At 38.4% G+C, this 10,614-nt stretch overlaps 1 long non-coding RNA gene across 1 annotated transcript in view; it reads right to left on the reverse strand.

Annotated features, from left to right (window-relative positions):
- Positions 1-10,324: 10,324 nt before the first annotated feature.
- Positions 10,325-10,614, reverse strand: part of LOC106096148 (uncharacterized) — a 52,550-nt gene continuing 52,260 nt past the window's right edge. The window contains exon 4 of the long non-coding RNA XR_009396863.1: positions 10,325-10,455. This is a non-coding gene — a long non-coding RNA (uncharacterized LOC106096148). The remainder of the gene's footprint in view (positions 10,456-10,614) is intronic.

A 10,614-nucleotide genomic window follows, 5' to 3' on the forward strand; every position in this document is an offset into this window, starting at 1 on the left:
AAATTGAACTTCAAATCCAACATTTTGGCAAGGGCAAGAAAGGCAACCCTATACACCTGCAAGAAAGCCATTGGCAAATGATGGGGGTTTAGACAGCGTGTCATGCTTTGGGAATATATTGCAGTTGCCAAACCTATAATGCTATATGGTGCTGTGGTCTGGTGGACGACGCTTCAAAAGTCCACCTACTGCTCAATACTTTACCGGATCCAAAGGATGTCTTGTTTGTGCATCACTGCCGCACTGAGGACTACAGAATCTGATGCACTGAATTTAATGCTACATCTTATGCATCTGGACATTGTGGATAGACAAATTGCAGCGACCACTGCCGTGAAGTTAAGTGAGCTTTCTTATTGGTCATGTGATGGCTACGGACACTGTGCTATCCTTGATACAATATCTGATGTTCCAGGCAGTGTGGACTACACCCTACCTGAGCCGCTTTTTGGAACCGATTGGAACTACGATATCCCTGGTAACAGAAGTTACAGATATCCCTGGTAACAGAAGTTACATATACATATACTATATACTCTAAAGATCTATAACTGGTCATATCGAAAAGGAGATCCTTGCAATGGAATGGCTAAGATATAATGTCAATACGACGATTGGCAAAAATATCTTCTCAAACAGCCAGACAGCCTTTAATTTCCTGTAGAACGTATTTTTTAATACAAAAACCGACCGCGACTGTCGGAGATCTCTCAGCGAGATGGCTATATACATAGTTCAAAATTCACCTGTTCTGGGTGCCGGGCCACAGAGATAACCCAGGGAATTGTGAAGAGGACGAGCTTGTGAGACCAGGAACTACCTTACACATTTCAGGGGTTCTGGAATCTGTGGGTATGCCGACATGTAAGCTGAGTTTTCAGGACCAGGCCCGAAGGACAACGAATGATAGATGGTCAAAAAGAGGGGGCTGTGTGCATTCCAAACTATGTGACCTAATCTAGACTTGAAAAGGTCTGCCGCTTGCTGTCAATGGCTAGAACAGACGTCTCATTGTGTCCATCATGACAGGTCACTGTGTATTGGGAAAATATGCTGACGGACTGAAGGTTGCCAGCAACGACTTTTGTAGAAGCTGTGAGGACATCGAAGAAGAGGAGACTATAGAACACCTTCTGTGTGTGTGTCCCGCACTAGCAGTCAGAATGAGTTTCATTTTAGGTTCTCATTTCTTTGAGAACCTGTATGATTTACCGAATGGTTCAACGGTAAGAACTAGAAGGCATCTTCCTTCTTCTGTTCCTGTGGTATCACCAGCGCACGGCCCTTGAAGCCATCACACCTAATATGGTGGAAAACTCTTCTAAACAAAGACCATAGTGGTTGGGTGTTTTGCTATCTTTGGCTTTCGTTTTCCATTTGCATCTCCGATCATTGAGCTCGTCTCGAAAGAGAAAGTAACCTCGAAAAAGGAAATGAAGTCAGGAGTTCCGTGCTGAGGCTATAACTGCTGATAAAACTAACAGTATCATATTTGAAAATATTTTATGTTTTTAATCGGCAGCAGCTGCAAAAAAAATTCACAATATAGGTATTCAAATTGTTCTTCTGCAGCTTCCTCTGCCACCTTCATTGACAACTTTGGCGAACTTGAATGGTTGAGTTATTGATCAAATCATCGATAGAAATTGACCTGTGTTTCACTGTATAAGTGCTGGTCGATAAATCACCATTCGTCACGCGTAGTGTGTTCTCACAATACACGCTACTGCCCCCAATTGGCATTCTCCAAGACTCTGACCCCACCAAGGTGGGAGGACCACCATCTGGTTGGTGGTCCTTGTCCATTAAAACGAATGACCACCTTTTTTTTCAGTCGAGTAACTCCAAGACAATGATTTGCATTTCCTGTTACAATTGCGTTTTGCAGCATTGAACACCGGTGAAGTGAAGAATTATCAGATTCGCTACACCTACTCCTTAGTAATGTTCATGCTACGAGTACAAACATCAATTCCTATCTATGTACATGCCTGTCTCTGTTTCAATGCAATACAAATGCAAGGCATCCTGCATTGATTACTAATTGTGTCACGCCTTCGTGGAGTATCGCATAAAAAATGCAAATGTTTCACAACGAGACATATGTGTGTGAATTCAGGGAGACTACCCAGATATGTGACTTTATTACATAGATCCTGTTTAGCCAGGATTCACAGCAGCTGCATATAACCCCTTGGGCACCGCATTCGAATGTGGTAATGAAATCGAAATTGGAATTTGCAACAATTAATTGTTAATGGTCTCAGACAATTGTCGCACCGCAATGGCATAGTTTTGTGCATAAAGGTCGGCGGATGAGGTGGATCCCATTTGGCGAAGAAGTAAGAAAAAAAACACTCACCCCCCTGTGAGGCTTTTGTATGCCTTGTCATTAGGCTGCTGTAGTTTTCAATTATAAGCATTTTAAAATAATTAAAAAAAAAATGTTTGTCGAAGCACGCCTTCTTCCTTTCTTCTGCATGCACGAGAAAAGGGGCGATACGCAAGTAGAAATAAGTTTTTTATTTTTTGCAAACGCCCCTGTGGCCAGTGGGGTGGAAAGGGGGCATAGCGATAAAAATCAATTGTGTGACGTCAATTTGAAACAAATGTCAATTGCCAAAGGGGTGGGGAGGGAAGGGGTTAAATGCTGAACATTAAAAGAATTGAAACGTTCATTCTAATGTTCTCACGTCGGCACGTACAACCCTTTAATGGCATCCTGTTTCACGCTTCTCAACGAAATCAAAACTGTTGCGGTTTAAGTGTCAACCCATGTACGAAGAGCGGCGTTCCGTATTTCGTGAAATCGCACTAAAGGTCTTCGATGTCGAATCATTTAAGATTGGTAGTGGAACAATAAAAAAAGTTTGTCTTGCATTGTAAGGGAAAAGTGGCTGCAAAGTATAGCAAAAATCTTTAAGTGATACGTTTCGTTTCTCTTAAACTGGCCTCTGAAATGCATTGGGCAGAAAATAGTCAAACTCATTCAGACAATTTATATTCCATTGCGATGAACACCAGTAGTGGTAACGACAGACCAAATCTTCAGGTGGGAATTGAACCCACAACGCCCACAATGGTAAAATTATTTTCAGGGTACAGTGCAGTCGGGGTAGAGTAATCCTAAAAAGAGAAACGATTAAGAAAAAATCTAAATTTTACTCACATTTCGGCATATTACTTTTGAGAAAACTATATGAACAAACAAACACATAACACAAATAAATGTTGTACAAAAATCGATGTAAAAATCCTAATTTCCCCATCCTGTGTAAAGTAAACCTTGCAATTATCAGTTCACTTTATCCCGACTCTTTTATATATATTTTGTTATTATTTTACAATTTTATTTAAATAAAACAGTACATCCGACAAAATATTTAAGAAAATCATATTAACCGATGACTTTATCACTATTATATATTGTAACTTAGTCCATTTGTTTGTAACACCCAGAAGGAAGGGAGATAAACCCATTCACAAGTATAGGGATAGACTCAGAACTACTTTCTGATTTGATTTGATAGCTATGTCCGTCTGTTTGCCTATCCGTCTGTTTGCCCGTCTGTGAAACCGACCGTCTTCCGTTCCATGTTAATGCGTGTACACAGGCACAGGCATTTGTTTTGGCCGAGAGACGAAGCCTATTAAACTCGATTCAGTTCTGGATATAGCTCCCACTAGCATTTTTTTTATACCCACCACCGAAGGATGGGGGTATATTCATTTTGTCATTCCGTTTGCAACACATCAAAATATCCATTTCCGACCCTATAAAGTATATATATTCTTGATCAGCGTAAAAATCTAAGACGATCTAGACATGTCCGTCCGTCTGTCTGTTGAAATCACGCTACAGTCTTTAAAAATTGAGATATTGAGCTGAAATTTTGCACAGATTCTTTTTTGTCCATAAGCAGGTTAAGTTCGAAGATGGGCTATATCGGACTATATCTTGATATAGCTCCCATATAGACCGATCCTCCGATTTATGGTCTTAGGCCCATAAAAGCCACATTTATTATCCGATTTTGCTGAAATTTGGGACAGTGAGTTGCGTTGAGCCCTTCGACATCCTTAGCCAATTTGGTCCAGATCGGTCCAAATTTGGATATAGCTGTCATATAGACCGATCCTCCGATTTATGGTCTTAGGCCCATAAAAGCCACATTTATTATCCGATTTTGCTGAAATTTGAGACAGTGATTTGCCTTAAGCCCTTCGACATCTTTCTTCTATTTGGCCCTGATCGGTTCAGATTTGGATATAGCTGCCATATAGACCGATCTCTCGATTTAAGGTTTTGGGCCCATAAAAACGGCATTTATTGTCCGATGTCGCCGAAATTTGGGACAATGACTTGTGTTGGGCCCTTCGATATTTGTCTTCAATTTCGCTCAGATCGGTCCAGATTTGGATATAGCTGCCATATAGACCGATCTCTCGGTTGAACAATGATATGTACTTATAAGCATTTGGTCTAAATCGGATGATATCTATAGAGCTGCTATGTGGCATAAGGTATGCATTTTTCACTGGATTTTGACGAAATGTGGTTCACATATATACCCGAGGTGGTGGGTATCCAAAGTTCGGCCCGGCCGAACTTAACGCCTTCTTACTTGTTTTTTGTTAATTTTATCATAATCGGTTCAGATAAATATATATCTCCCATATAATCAAATCATTGAATTTTATTACCAAAATCAGTGTTCGGTTCGAAATGTGTTCATTCACCGTAACGTTGCGTCCAACAGCATCTTTGAAAAAATACGGTCCAATGATTCCACCAGCGTACAAACCACACCAAACAGTGCATTTTTCGGGATGCATGGACAGTTCTTGAACGGCTTCTGGTTGCTCTTCACTCCAAATGCGGCAATTTTGCTTATTTACGTAGCCATTCAACCAGAAATGAGCCTCATCGCTGAACAAAATTTGTCAAAATTTGAACACATTTCGAACCGAACACTGATTTTGGTAATAAAATTCAATGATTTGCAAGCGTTGCTCGTTAGTAAGTCTATTCATGATGAAATGTCAAAGCATACTGAGCATCTTTCTCTTTGACACCATGTCTGAAATCCCACATGATCTGTCAAATACTAATGCATGAAAATCCTAACCTCAAAAAAATCACCCTTTATATCAAGAGCGGCTAAAGTGTGTCAACATCCGTGATATTTTTAGCTTTTATGAGATTACTAGCTGGACAGAGCTCGCTCCGCTGCGCCCCAATGTGGATATCATATTGGTGCTCTTCTTTCGAATACATTTCAGTTGAGCCTTATATTGCTATGGTGGGTAAATATGTCGGGAATGGGGGTGTTTTTGGGGGTGAGGTGGACATCCAAAAACAGTCTCTAGTCTCAAATACCTTTCATTTGAGTCTAATATTGTCATTATTGGTTTAAATTTCCATTTGACGGGCTTTGGAGGTGGACCAGCCGCCCACCTTAAATAGGTATATCAAATTTCTGTTTTTGAGTTATTATAAACAAACTAAATTTCTCGTAAATCGCCCCATCCATCTCCCAAATCTGCCGTTTTTGAAAATATGGTAAGGGGAGGGTCCGACCATTAAAGTTTGGATGTTAGATCTACTTTATTCTCTTGATTTTGGCGGCGGATTGTAGTAGTCAATCCCTATAGCCCGAAGTGGATATGAGATTCATACTCTACTTCCAAAAACCACATTTGAGCTACATATTGCTATAGTCGGTATATGTGTGAGGTTAAGGTTTAGCCTTGAAAAATATCAGTATCGTGCTCTACTCTCAAATTCTTTTTATTCGGGCCCCAACTTCCATTGGATATCAAATTCGATTTCTACTTCAAAATACCTATTATCTGAGCCCCTTATTGCTATAGTAAACATGGTCGGTTTGCAAGAAGTATAGAGGGCGGACCCTGAAATAACATCAGCATCGTGCTAGAGCACGATTTTGTTTGAGCACCATAATGTCAAGCATTTTGAAGGTTGCGATCAAGATATTTTGGGCTACGTGTGTCGTTCAGATCCACACTATTTTTTTTTTTTGGTATTGGTTATCTACATTTTTACTTAGGATGCCACATTTTTAAAGATCCGTAGGTCCTTTTTTTATGCTGTAAAAAACTACAAATTACAGTAAAGTTTGTTTGTATAAAAATTTTTCAATATGAACTCCTTTCACTTTTCGCCTATATAACTTCAAGTTTTAACAAAGCATTGCAAATTTAGCAGTGAAAAAATAATCAAAAACATATATTATTTATTTTTTTATCGTCCATATACTTTAGCGAGTGAATGGGATGTCGACAACGAAAATCGGAGCCGTAGATCGAATATTATGTGCATTTATGAATTAAAGAAATCACAAGGGGTCAACTATAATCCAGAAAAGCACACCCTGTATTATTAACATGATGGACATTTCAAGAATTTCTGAAAGCTTATGTACTCTACTCTAAACCGTTAGAAGATTGCAAAACGATCATTTTTTTAGTTCAAAGTTAAAAAGGCTTTACAACTTCAAATAAAATTCTGAAATAGTTTTTACCAGAAAAACAGGGGGTTGAGACCACAGTGCAGCCTATAGAACAAGCAATACGATTGGACCACTATATGGTAAAACAAAATAAAAAATCGCAAAAAAGAACAAAGCTACCAAATAAATTGTAAAGGAGAGGGGAACCTTTCGTGCCAAAAGACATACATTGGCACAACCGGGACTAAGCTGGAGACAAGATTATTTGGACACAAATCGGACGTCAATCATTCGCCAAAGGAAAAGTGGCTTTCAAGTTTGAAAAATATATCTTCTTCAAACTGGGTTTGCTTATCTTTGGCTCGAATCTTCAAAATTAGGACAAAAGTGATTTGAATGTACAATAACGTCTTTTTCCCAAAGTCACTTTCTTATCTTCAGGATCTATAAACTCCTTAATATCAAGTGAAAACCCTTTCACCATAAGATCTGTTGGGAATTTATAGACATTCACAATAGAATTTCATATATACGCAGTTAGGACGTGTAAGAATAGCCCAGTCTTATAGTTGTTGCCTGTAACTATCGGTAAAGGGTTATTAAGGTGGTTTTTGTGAAATGTCTTCTTAGCGAGATTCGATACATTTGTATGTGTTTCAATCTTAAAAATTAATAGGGATTCAGGTTTACAGAAATCCCAATGGGTGAAAAAACGACTTGGTGAAAAAAATAACAATCAAACATGATGCTCAAATAGGGAATATTACCTTTGGCTCACACATTGAGGTCATCTCTAAAGCGTCTACCCTCTCTGAGAATGTTCAACTGCTTTTTGATGTGTTAATTACAATTCAATTGTAAATGGGTTGCCCGATCTTAGTTATGGGCTCTGGCACAATGACGAATGCGAGATGTTTCCGTGATGTGATGAACCAACTGTCAATTACTGCTGGTTTTTCTTAAGCAAGTTTGAGGATCTAGGCTTTTCCGAGCTTCTTTGCAAAAGACTATAAGAAGTCTTCTTTGAGGTTGACCCTTTTCGAAGGCAACAAGGGGTTATTGTGTACAAAACATGAAGACACAGCTGCTGTGTTTGTTCGGAATAGTAGCGAGATATTTTCGCATCACTTTGGATGGACGTTCGTCCGCATTGTGCATTAGGGAAGCTGTCAAAAGCAATTACAATCATATTTGATTCGCATCCATTTCGAGTGTTTCATGATATTTGCCCTCCAACGGGGTTTATGTCCTCTGACAAATATTTTCGCATCTTCCCTGGTACAAAAACAAAAATAACGACATTGTCCAAATAATAAGACTTGTAGTGATATTTTCAGTACTCCTATATGATCCTTCGTTCATGGCATCATGCTATTTTACATACCCACACTCGGCCATATGCTGGCACAATTTAATGGATCCATTCCATTCCATTACACATGGCCTTATGGCATTCCCCAGGCAATTCCTTTTGACACTGCCATAAAATGGCCATTTTCGTAATTGAAAGAACAAACATTTGGAGTTGGAGCAAGTCTAATCCTTTAAACACCAACATACGATATGTACGCTCTCGTCCATATGGATTTGCGTGTCGTTCATTTAAAGAAATTTCCTTTTTATTCTTCGCTTCCAAATCTCCAATCGAAGCGAAAATTGATGCAAGTCTTGTAATTGTTTCCATTCATCTTCAGCCTGATTTTCGCATTTACCCCTGCTCCAAGGACGCCCACGCGTGCTCAGCATTTACAATTATTCGAAATCGATAAATTATCACCCGGAAAGTGTCACCGCAAAAGGGTGGAGTGAATAACTGCCAAGTCACAGCATTGATGCGGAAGTGAGCCGAACGTCATTCTAATTTGCATAACAAGAAAATTTTATGCAAAGCGAAGAAAAGGCTTTGTACCAAGGGAATATACGGGGCAACTCTTTATCACTCTGACGAGTTCCTTAGCACGCTAGTCAAGGATTCTGTTCATATGCGCCATAGCCTTTGTTTGTATGATTGCAAGAGCACCGTGATCAAAAATTTCACTTCAATGCCAGTGTTGACAAAATTATTAACCATATAATCGACAGCCAACGACATAATTTATCATGTTCTTTGTTTTCACTGTAGTGTTTTGCATCCAACAAGTTGTTGCCTCCAAACCCACTCCCCTCCCCCCTCACATCAGAGGGACAATCAATCAGGAACAAGGAAGTTGCTGATTGATTGACTACACAGGAAAATATTTCAATTGATCATGGGAAGATAAGTGACACTTGTCCAATGTTATTCGACTTAAAAGTTTAGCGTAAAACAATCGAATAGAGGATACATCCAGATTATGTGTCTCAAAAAGGAAATTCTCTATGCAATTTCGAAATGTTCAAATTTTGAATTTTCAATTCTAAAATTGCATTGTGGAAATAGGGAAAGGCAAAAGTCGAGCTAAGAACACTTCCCCAACCACCTTATTAAACCAGTAAGGAAAGGCAAAAGTCGGGCGGAGCCGACTATATAAACCCTACAACACCGAGTCTACGTAATACTTTTAATATATAGCACTTATATCCAAATCTATTCAGACTTTAATTGTGCATACCTATTGAAATATCAAATATAACCTTCTACAATTCTCTTACGATGGTACGAAAATTGTGGCTTCTACAGCCTTAAAAGTCGAGACGAAAGAACGATATATATGGGAGTTTTATCTTAATCTGATTCGATTTTGATAAAATTTTGCACACGTCATAGGACGTCAAAAAAGCACATCGTGCCAAATTTGATAAAGATTGCACCAAAATTATGGCTCCTACAGCTTCAAAAGGGCATATCAGATGGAAGCGATTTCAATGAAATTTTGCACACATATTGGGACGTCAAAAAACATTTTGTTAGGATAGTTTGCATTCATATCTAATTCTGATCCGATTTTCTCATACTTAATTTCACAAATATCGGACTCAAATTGCGGCTATTGCACATAAAACGGCATATCAAAATGTCGGTAAAAATTTACATCTCAAAGATATATACCTAAATCTGTGCCGATTTTGATGAAATTTTGTGCACATGGCGGCATTTTTACCAAAGTACAACTCGTGTGTTGATGTATACTTAACGCTACATTGATTTCAATTATTAATCGCTGATAACTTATTGTCTTCACATTTGTTTACCTGGAATTCATTCAAAATGTCCCTTGACTCAAGCGTTAAATTGTAAATTTATCTACTTAAGCCTAATTTTCAATTTTCCTACTTAAAGCTAAAAATTAATTTTGCTACCTCAATAAAATCAGTTATTTAACTCTATTTCTAATTTCTACTTATACCTAATGAATTGTACATAACATTGAAATTTAAAAAAACCAAAAAAAGATTACAACTTTAAACAAAATTTTCCCTCTTTTTATTATGAAAGGCAAAATCCAGAGTTTGATCCCAAACATTTGGTCCTTCGAGCCGAATGAGGATGAATTGCAGTTAATCCTTCATTTAAATCAGTTATTTCTAGTTTTTACTTATACCCAATGAATTCTACATAACATTGAAATGAACAACCCAATAAACAATGGCAACAACGTTGAATTTTAAAACAAAATTTTCCATATTTTTATTTTGAAAGGCAAAACTCTTAGTTTGGCCTCAAACATTTGGTCCTTCGAGCCGAATGAGGATGAATTGCAGTTAATCCTTCATTTAAATCAGTTATTTCTAGTTTTTACTTATACCCAATGAATTCTACATAACATTGAAATGAACAACCCAATAAACAATGGCAACAACGTTGAATTTTAAAACAAAATTTTCCATATTTTTATTTTGAAAGGCAAAACACTTAGTTTGACCTCAAACATTTGGTCCTTCGAGACGGATGATAATGTCTAGGTAGGTGCGGATGTGTATGCCCACCTGAGGAGGAGCGGGATGGTTCAACCGGGATTAGGAGCCGTGTTCGCCCAGTAACATCACAGATACCCAACCGGAACTAGAAGTAAGAAACCACTTCGTTACTTGGAGCGGGCAGAATGTTCAAAGTACATTTGAACATGGGGTTGTATGTAGCCATGTTCCACTGTTGGATTCATGTATGTATACAGCCCACTGCTGAAACAACTTTTCCAGGGTTCAGTATTTCGAACTACCC

This window comes from Stomoxys calcitrans, chromosome 1 (assembly GCF_963082655.1).
Source record: "Stomoxys calcitrans chromosome 1, idStoCalc2.1, whole genome shotgun sequence".
Lineage (NCBI taxonomy): Eukaryota > Metazoa > Arthropoda > Insecta > Diptera > Muscidae > Stomoxys > Stomoxys calcitrans.